The sequence below is a fragment of the Corvus hawaiiensis genome, chromosome 6 (genome assembly GCF_020740725.1).
Source record: "Corvus hawaiiensis isolate bCorHaw1 chromosome 6, bCorHaw1.pri.cur, whole genome shotgun sequence".
Lineage (NCBI taxonomy): Eukaryota > Metazoa > Chordata > Aves > Passeriformes > Corvidae > Corvus > Corvus hawaiiensis.
The window spans coordinates 22,764,952-22,773,661 of record NC_063218.1 but is presented as its reverse complement, the minus strand read 5'-3'; the positions used below and the strand labels follow the sequence as shown (position 1 = coordinate 22,773,661).

Below are 8,710 nucleotides of genomic sequence, written 5' to 3'. Positions count from 1 at the left end.
TAGGGTTAACCCTGAGAACTTCTCCTTCAAAATTTATCTCCACAAATTGTGCTTCTATTTCATAATGATTCCATTTACTCACATTTCTGCCATAGACTTAGAAGAAGGTTAGATGAGACATTGAAATCCTTACTGAAATACAGATATAAATACCTATTATTTTGCCATTCACTGTTAGGCAGTACACTGTCAAAAAGGGATTTAGATTGCTTTGACATTATTTGTTCTTAACAAATGAAGCCAGGTAGTCCTAGATTACCTTGATATCCTTTAGGTGCTTATGAATTGATTATTTGATAATTTATTCCAGTGTTCTTTCAGACATTGAAGCTAGCTGACTCACAATGTCAAAGTCTGCTTTCACCCCTTTTTAAGACGGATGCTTCCCTGCCCTCTATTAATTCTCTTTAACTCCTCCATACAAGTATTAATGCTGAGCAAGCAATTAAGTGATGAGATCAGCCAGTATCTCATGACCCACTGTGAGGAATCTCATGTTAATACATTCCTGACTTGGAGCCCTGTTGTGTATTACTGAACCCTGTGAGTTGCTCTGCCTTCAGAAACATCTTTTGCTCATTTACTTCAGAACAATAGCTAAGGTTTTCAAATTTTTCTGTAAATGTAATGCAGTATAGTCTGTAAAACTAGATTTTGCTAATGTTAATTTTTTAATGTTAAATTTGCAATTTAACCCTTTCTGAGGAATGGGGATGCACCCTGATTTTGCAGGTGGACTACTTTATATATGGAAGAGGGAAAGAAGTTTTAGGTGGACTGTAATATAGTATAGCAGAAATAGAAACAGATTGTTCTACCATAGATGAAATAAAACCTGCTAGTAGTTTATACAAAAAGATCTAGGGAAGTATTTTGTCTGTTGGTAAGGCTGAAGTGCTACAAACAGCACTGTCAGGCTTGCTCTGCGTCAGAAGAAAGCTGGACAATGGAATGTAACAGCAACTGAGATATCATTAAAGATTTGTGCTATAAAATGATAGTGGATATGTGTGTTTTAGATTTTTATGTTTTATTTTTAATTGATATGTTCTAGTATCACAAACCAACTAATGATTAACTACCCTTTTTTAAACCTTTATGACACTGACACTAAAGCATGACACTTCCATTAATTACAATCCTATTACAATCCTATTGAGTGTCTTGAACTAAAGGTTTGTGGGCCTTCAAAAGCTTACACATGGGAGTGCAGGTTTCTCTCCCCATGACAGACTCCTTACATTGACATTAATATAATCTCACAGTGGTCCTGAGATTGCTCAGTATCTGTGGACACTGGCGTTGTTTAGTACTGGTGACCTTTGGAAGAGTATATTACTACAGTAATTTTAAAGCTTCAGGATAGAAATATCAGAAAGGCTAAAACTTACACGACATGAAAAGCTTATGATTTGGGGTTGCAATGCCACATGGATCCCTGCTGCCATCAAGTCAAACGCTCTCACGAATTACATTAGAAAACAGCTGCAAACCCCCTGGTATAAGACTTTGTTTTGTTTATGTACTGCACAGAGCTACACTGGCCTAAGCTGTATAAGCAGACACATCACCTATATAAGCATCTCTCTTTGTACTGCATGGAATTCCTTTCTCCATATGCTCATAAACTCTCTCTCAAGAGTATCTGAGAGCAGAACAATGCATGGCATCCCACTGCGCTGATTTTCTTTCCCACATCTCAGGAAAGGTAAAACCTTTTTCTTCATTGTAACTGATTTAATTGTATTTTCAAGCTGCTTCTTTCCTCACTCCCTCTCTCTCACTGTTTTAGCTCTTTTCACTCGTGCTTTCTTTTAATCTCTTTTTTCTTTCACCTTCTTGTCTTTTCTCTGCTGTTTTCAGATCTGTCTTCAGTAAAGCCAGGGAAAGGAGATTTATATCTTCAAGCAGAGTGATCTGTAAAGCCATGACCCTGCTTACAGAATGCCTTGTCTTTCATTATCCTAAGGTTCAGAAGAACAGTGCTATCAACATGCAAAGAAAGAGGCTTTTCTAATATATTCTTGGATAGTTTCACAGGCGGTCTTGAAAACAAACATAAAGACCTAGAATTGATGTAGAAAGTAGTGGGGGAAGGCTGAAGCCTTCTGGGGCTCTTCACATGACTTCTTTGAAGGCAGAGGAAGCAGCTATCCATGTCCATGTCATACGAACAAACATTCTTATGAGCAAAAATAATCCATTTCAAAGGCTCTGTAATTATCACCAGTGTCTGGAGTAAGCGAATTTTGTAGCGGTTAGCTGGAGCTAGAAGCCAGCACTGCAGGCAGGCCCAGGAGAATGAGTACAGAGCTGCCAGCACTCTCCATACCACAACCAAACCTGAACCTCTGGTGAGGACTGTCCTAAATTTCAGTAACAAATAGGTGCACAGGAGCATCTCTTCATGGGCCACTTTACTATCTTGTTTCAATGTGGGAGGTTCAACACCAATTAGTAGCTTGGAAGATCTGAGTGCTTCAGGGATGGTATTGATAGGACTGGATGAACAACAGTATGGCTCAGAGCAGAGCTTGACCTCTTCTTCAAAGCCAGTGTTAAGATTTCCTGTCATCTGCAGCCTAAGCTGCTCCTGGGCATCCCTTGCCATCCATCCCAGCTATAGCAGACATGTGTCTCAAATACAAGTGTTGACTGATGCTTTACAACAGATCTAAGGGGTCTTATGATACCAAAATGCTCTAAATTGGAGAATGGGGGATATTGTGTAGCATCTTAGGTCAGAGTGTACTTTTTTCATTGTGTTGCTGGTGGTGAGCTTCTGCAAGCAATACCCAACACAGTTCCCTGTACACTGAAGTGCTGGTCACTCTAGGGGCATAAAACCACTCTTGGTTAATGAAAAAGAGTGATTCAGACGTAACTGCAAAATTTTTTAAGCACAGCATGCCTGTAACTGCAGGGAGTGGAAAGATAAGCTTCACCATACATGTCTTTCACCACCCATGCAGGCACAGCATCAGACCTTCCGAGTCTGCATTTGCAAGTAATTAGAAGCTTCGTGTGTGTGTAGTGCTTTTTTCCCCTCTATTTTCTACAATACCTAAACCACCGTATAAATTACAGCTAGAAAAATTGTATCTGATCCCATTTAAACTGTTGCTTTACAGTCAGTATTGAGCGGCTTCTTCCAGTCCCCAAGCACTTTTTTCCTAGCACTTTTGTTGTGTCCCTCAGGCTTTTCTTACATTTGGCGTGATGGAGATTGCCCACATCCACTTTGAGCGCTTTAGACTTTACTTGTTTCTATATTGCTACGTGTATGATTTCTTATCATCTTTCTCAAAACACTTAACAGGTAAGTTTACCCATGTCTGCATTTGGCTACACCTTACATTTGTCTCCATAAACAAATTTAATGTGCTGAGAGACCACCTCTGTGTTGATTTGGCCAGAAGTGGATTTAAATGTGCTACTGACCTTATGCAATAGTTAAAGCTCCTTCTTGGAAATAGCCATAGGTACCTATTTTCTCCCACAAAAAGAAGCTATTGAGTTGAAAACTGTCTTTTTAAGGATCTCAGAAAATCCCTCCTTCCTGACCTGAAATTGCCCTAAAATTCAGTTGGTTTACTTGTTTGTGAAAAACACCTCCTGCCATGCTGGCCAAAACCAATTAATTTCCTGCTGTCTGTCCTGTCTACCTCTGTCCACTGTTGGTCTCTTGTTTTATTATTAGACTGTGAACATTTTGGGGCAGAGAGCCTTTTTTTTAGTATTATGGTTTACTAAAACAAGTGATCTTGGACCATGGGTAGCACTCCGAGGTGCTACTGGAAGAAAAGTGACCACAAAACTCAAGTGCTCTGCATCCTCATTTGGCAATTTGTAATTCAGAGTTTGGCACCTCAATGCTCAACAAAGAAGCAGGGAGACTGAGCTCTGGAATCATCAGTTTTATTATTAAATGTTAGTATGATTAGCTAATCCTTTGAAATCAGTGATGTGTCTAATGTCAGAGAAAAGACAGGTCCTATACCCTTAGGCTTTAACAACCTAAATGTGATTATATAGCGTGAGATTTGAAAGCCTGAGTACATGTAGTTTGTTGAGTGTCAAATGTGGAGCACGAAACAAGGGTAACTGCAGCATCTGAGGGAGGCAAGTATCTCAGACAGATAAAAGGCAGGAGAATAAAAAGATTTAAAATATTAAATTGGGAGAAGGAAAATGCAGGATGCTCATGAACAAGCATTCCCTCCCTGTGCAATGTGTGAAACTGCAGAATACTCTGAAACCTTACAGGGCTTAATAAGAAATATCACCAGTTTCAGTTCTGGGCCCCAGAACTGGAAAGTGTTCACTTTACTTGCCTGCTCATTGAACATATTTATTTACTGCATGAAGAGAGTGACCCAATAGTGACCCTGCAAGGAATGCACTGCACAGATTTTAAGCATGTTCCTACCTCTAAATGTGGGGGGGGGGGGGGGGGGGGAGAAATATGGTGAAACGGGCAAGTACAAACAGAAAGAAAACTTTGTACAGAATCACTGCCTGGACTGTTTGATTTTTGAAATGCCTCCATGAGTGGGAGGCAGACGGAGCTCCCAGGGAGCGAGGTAGCTCTAGCCCTGCAAAAGGAGCCCCGAGCAGCAGCGCAGCGCAGCTACCGCGGGGGACGAAGTCCCGCACAGCCACCGAGCCTGGCCGCACACGGCCAGCAGGCTGTGTGCTCGCTCTGAGCTGGCCCCAGCTGCTGCTCCTTGCTCCTTTGACGTGTATGTGTGTGTTACATGACTATAGAAGGAGCAATCAGTCAGCTCCCAGGAATCTTAGCAACAGCCGCGTCCCCAGAAAAGGCTTGTAGCAGCTGGAACGGTGATGACTCAGCAGCATGGTCTCTGGCCTCTTGCTGATCCCTGGCAAGGACTGCAGTCCAAGTTCTGGCTCCCTTGTTTGGGTCAGTGCTTTCTTGCTGGCACCAGTAGATGAATTCCTGGATCCTGCTGGCCTTGGCATTCGAAAGCAACCAAAAATTAGCCGATAGCTGCAGCCAAAAAAGTTTTTTGTTCCCTTTTTTCTTTAACGACAAATTAAAAAAATCAAATCAAAACAGAACAAAACTGAACAAAACCCACAGAATCCTGTTAGTACACTGTAACAGGAGACAAATGGCAGAGTTCATCTGTGGCGGATGTGTAGAGGAAGATGATCACATGCCAGGAGGCCCACGTCCCTGTGGTCCCTTGGGGAATGAAACAGATGGGTGGGTTGGGGCTGGGCTGGAGACTGTACAAAACATCACTAGAAGGTTTGTTTTTCTGTGCCGAGAGTTTGGGGCTGTGGTGTTGAGTAATTCTGTCGACATTTCACCTAGTTCAAGTCACTAGTGCAATGAATCTACTTGGCCTCGAGTTGTTTTCGACTCCGAGGATAATGTTAATATCACAGACTTCATCCACCCTCCTGCGGTAATTCCACAGACGACCGAGAAGAAAAATTGGGATTAAGGAGTCACGGGTCAGGACTGCGGCGTGTCTGCACGGTGGGAGGAACCTTGTGCTGGAGTGGTGAAGGGACACAGGCATGGGTGGGCAGAAGGTCTGCAGGGTCCCCGGGCAGTGCTGCCGCCGGGAGAGAGGCCCCTGAAGAGCCGAGGGGGAAAGAGAGCGGACAAGAAGGGGCCACAAGAGCCGGGGCAGGGGGCTGGATGTCTGGATTCTTTTGGCAGAGGGCTGCCGGGAAGCTTGCTGGTCCTGTGCCAGGCTACAGCGAGCTCCGCTTAGTCCCTCCCTTTCACGAGCACTAAAAATTCATCCTGAAACAAAAACATCCATGTGTGTGTCTGTGTGTATAACAATCTGCCTTCTCAGCAGCACCACCGCCACCCCGGCATCGCTGGCCTCATTACTGGGAGCAGGAAATGAGTAAAACACAAATGGCTGGGGAGGAGGCAGGAGGGGCCGCCCCGCTGCCGGCCATGGGGGTTGCTGGGAGCTGCCGCGCCTTGGTGCAGATGTCGGAGACGTCAAATGTCTGCCGGAAATTACAGCTCATGTCGGGCGGAGAGACGCGCGCTTCCCCGGCTGGGGAGCCCAGCGGGAGCCCCCTTACCCCGCGCCGCCCTCCCCGCGCTGGGGCCGGCAACTCCGGCCCTCGCCAAACCCAGCTCGTTAAATTAGCTCGACTGGAGAAAAATGCACGTAGGAAAATGTCTCGGAGCAGGAAAGGGGAAAAAAAGAGAGAAAAAAAACCCAACAAAAAACCACGAAAAAACCCCACCCCAAAATAAAAAAAAAAAACAAAAACCAACCCTCGCCTGGAGAGGGTCGCGGGGGGGCCGGGACCTGCTGGACGGACGGCCCGGCGGGGAGGCTACGACCACGGCCATTGCAGGAAGGCGGGGAGGAGCGAGGCGGTACCCCCCAGCCCCGCGCAGGCCAGCAAAGCTGCCGGGAGAGGCCGCCCCCCTTCGCTCAGCAGCCCGGAGCGTTTCCCAAATAAACGCGGCAGCGCGGCCTCTGCGTCGGTTCGGGCCGGCAGCGAGGGCGGCGGGGACCGTCCTGCCCCACAGCCGCGGCAGCGGGGAGGCGAGTGTGCCGCACTCAGATCCGCAGTCCTCGTAGCGGCGACCGCCGGCAAAAGGCTGGGAAAGTGGGAAAGTGACCGGGTGTGCACAGCGAAACAGGTTACAGGAGGGTGTTGTAAGTGTAGCAGAGCGTAAGAGCATTCGGATGCCCTGGGCAATGTCTGCCAGAACAGCAAGAGCAACACCTTAACTGCCTCAAATAGGAAAGAGCAGGGTGCCTCATGGTGCGATTCCAGCATTACTCACCCCAAGGATCAAGCGCTTCCCCACCCAGTTACATATGACCAGGAAATTACAGGCTGCGCTGCTCCCCGCCTGCCTGAGCGGCTGCCATATCATATGATACACAGCAGAGCGGCGTGTCTGATGAAACAGCACAGCAGTGTGTGCTTAGTGAAATGCTAATGTTTTGCGGAAAAGACGGGCTGGGCTGGGTCAGACTCTCATTTGGTATCCTGAATGCATGCTCCCTCTTGCACATTTTGCCATTAATTAAAGTACTGGATAAAAATGAAATCCTAATCTTTCTTACGCTTGCTGCTCACTGATCTTCTTCTAGTAGACTCCACAGCCAGCCCTGTGTGGCTTAGGTGCTGCAATTCCTCTCTCTCTTACTTCATCCATCCAATTTGTGGACAAACTCATTTTTCTTCACAACCAGTATTCACAAAATCTTTGTTCCTATAGCCATTGTATCAAGGGCTCTGCATCTCTCATCTTTATTACTATAGCATTCATATCCCAGATCAGACATGCACCTCTCCTCTCTGCAGTACACAGCAAATGGAGCTACAAAGGTTATCTCTGCAGCACATGGTTATGTCCCTGGCTTGAATGTATCTACTACTTCCTACTTAACTGTTTAAGAAACTTGTAACAATGAAAGTCACCTGTGCAAGACTGTGCATCCATCTTTTCTGATATGCTTCTCCCTGTCTCCTCTACTAATAATGTGAGCTTTTGCTAGCCCTGCCAGTCTCCTCACGCCCTTTCATGCCGTTCTCTAATACCTCTTTGCTTCACCTTTTGCAGCAGCATCTCTACTCAGGTCAGCTTTCTGCAACTAAAGCAGTCTGATCTCCTACAGTTTTTTCTATTGATTCTAAGCACCAGTTAAAAGCTCTTTCTTCCATGTGTTTTTAAGAGCTGCAGCCTGTGTGAATTTTCTGAAGTCTGAGAAAATGCAAAGTCCTGTTGCAACCTACTTCCGAGCTGAGGAAGAGTCTTCTCTTGGCTTTTTATTTTAATGAAATTAATTATGAGCCAGCTTCTCACCCATCCAATTTGCTTTTAGTTGACCAGTGTATCAAAAATCATACATGTATCTGACAGACCTGTGATGTCATACACTCTCCCCCTGCCAAAGATCTTGTGATCACACAAACCTTTCTTTGCAAAACCAGGCCTAAATTGTAACTGCAAAACCATGTGCTGCTTCTCATTACACCCCTTCTATATTAGTTGTTTTCCTTTCACTATTGGTCTGTGCTTGCATTTTTAGATCTTCTGCTCCTGAGGGCACGGTCTGGGCTCTTTTCTGTTCCTGCAAAGTGTTAAGTGCCTTATGGGCATAACAATTTAATTAGTTAATAACTACTAACAATTTGCATTAGTATCATACTTCCTGCCATGTCACATCAGACCACTGCTCCAGCCTGTCAAACATGTACCTCTATCTTGTGGTGCTCTGAATCAATTGTCCCCCAGTGAGGGCCTCATGTGTTGTAGTGGTTGGACACCCAATTCCAGTCTCATTTTGCAGAGTCTGTCCAAGACTTGCTTGTTCTTAATTACTCCATTGCCCAGCCAGTCTTGGATCTGAGCTCCTGCTGTATAAAGGGACACTCTTGGCTAGTTGAGGCTGGTAGAGTATCTGACAGAATGAGATTAGACAAACTGTTCAGAGGAAAGGATGGTGGCTCTGTAACACTCCCACATGGCAGTGATCTAGGGTAGAAAAAACACAAGGATTAAGTAGGACTCCTCACTGACCCCAGTCCTTCTGTGCCTCCCAGCACTGTGGGTCAGAACTTCCTTTCACCCAGTTTCCAGGGCCTTTCTGTTTCTTAGAAATGTCTCTTTTTTCTTTAAAATCCAGTATTTGCTTCCCTAATATCATGCAGTATCAAATTCCACAGTTTATCCTATGATGCTTTG

The 8,710-nt window shown here is 45.1% G+C and overlaps 1 long non-coding RNA gene across 1 annotated transcript; it reads right to left on the bottom strand.

Moving 5' to 3' along the window:
* Positions 1 to 3,902: 3,902 nt before the first annotated feature.
* On the bottom strand, positions 3,903 to 6,990 carry LOC125328166. Its single transcript, XR_007204573.1, has 2 exons — positions 6,800 to 6,990; positions 3,903 to 4,975 (listed from the first exon to the last, which is right to left on the bottom strand). It is a non-coding gene; the product is annotated as an uncharacterized LOC125328166 (long non-coding RNA).
* Positions 6,991 to 8,710: the final 1,720 nt, after the last annotated feature.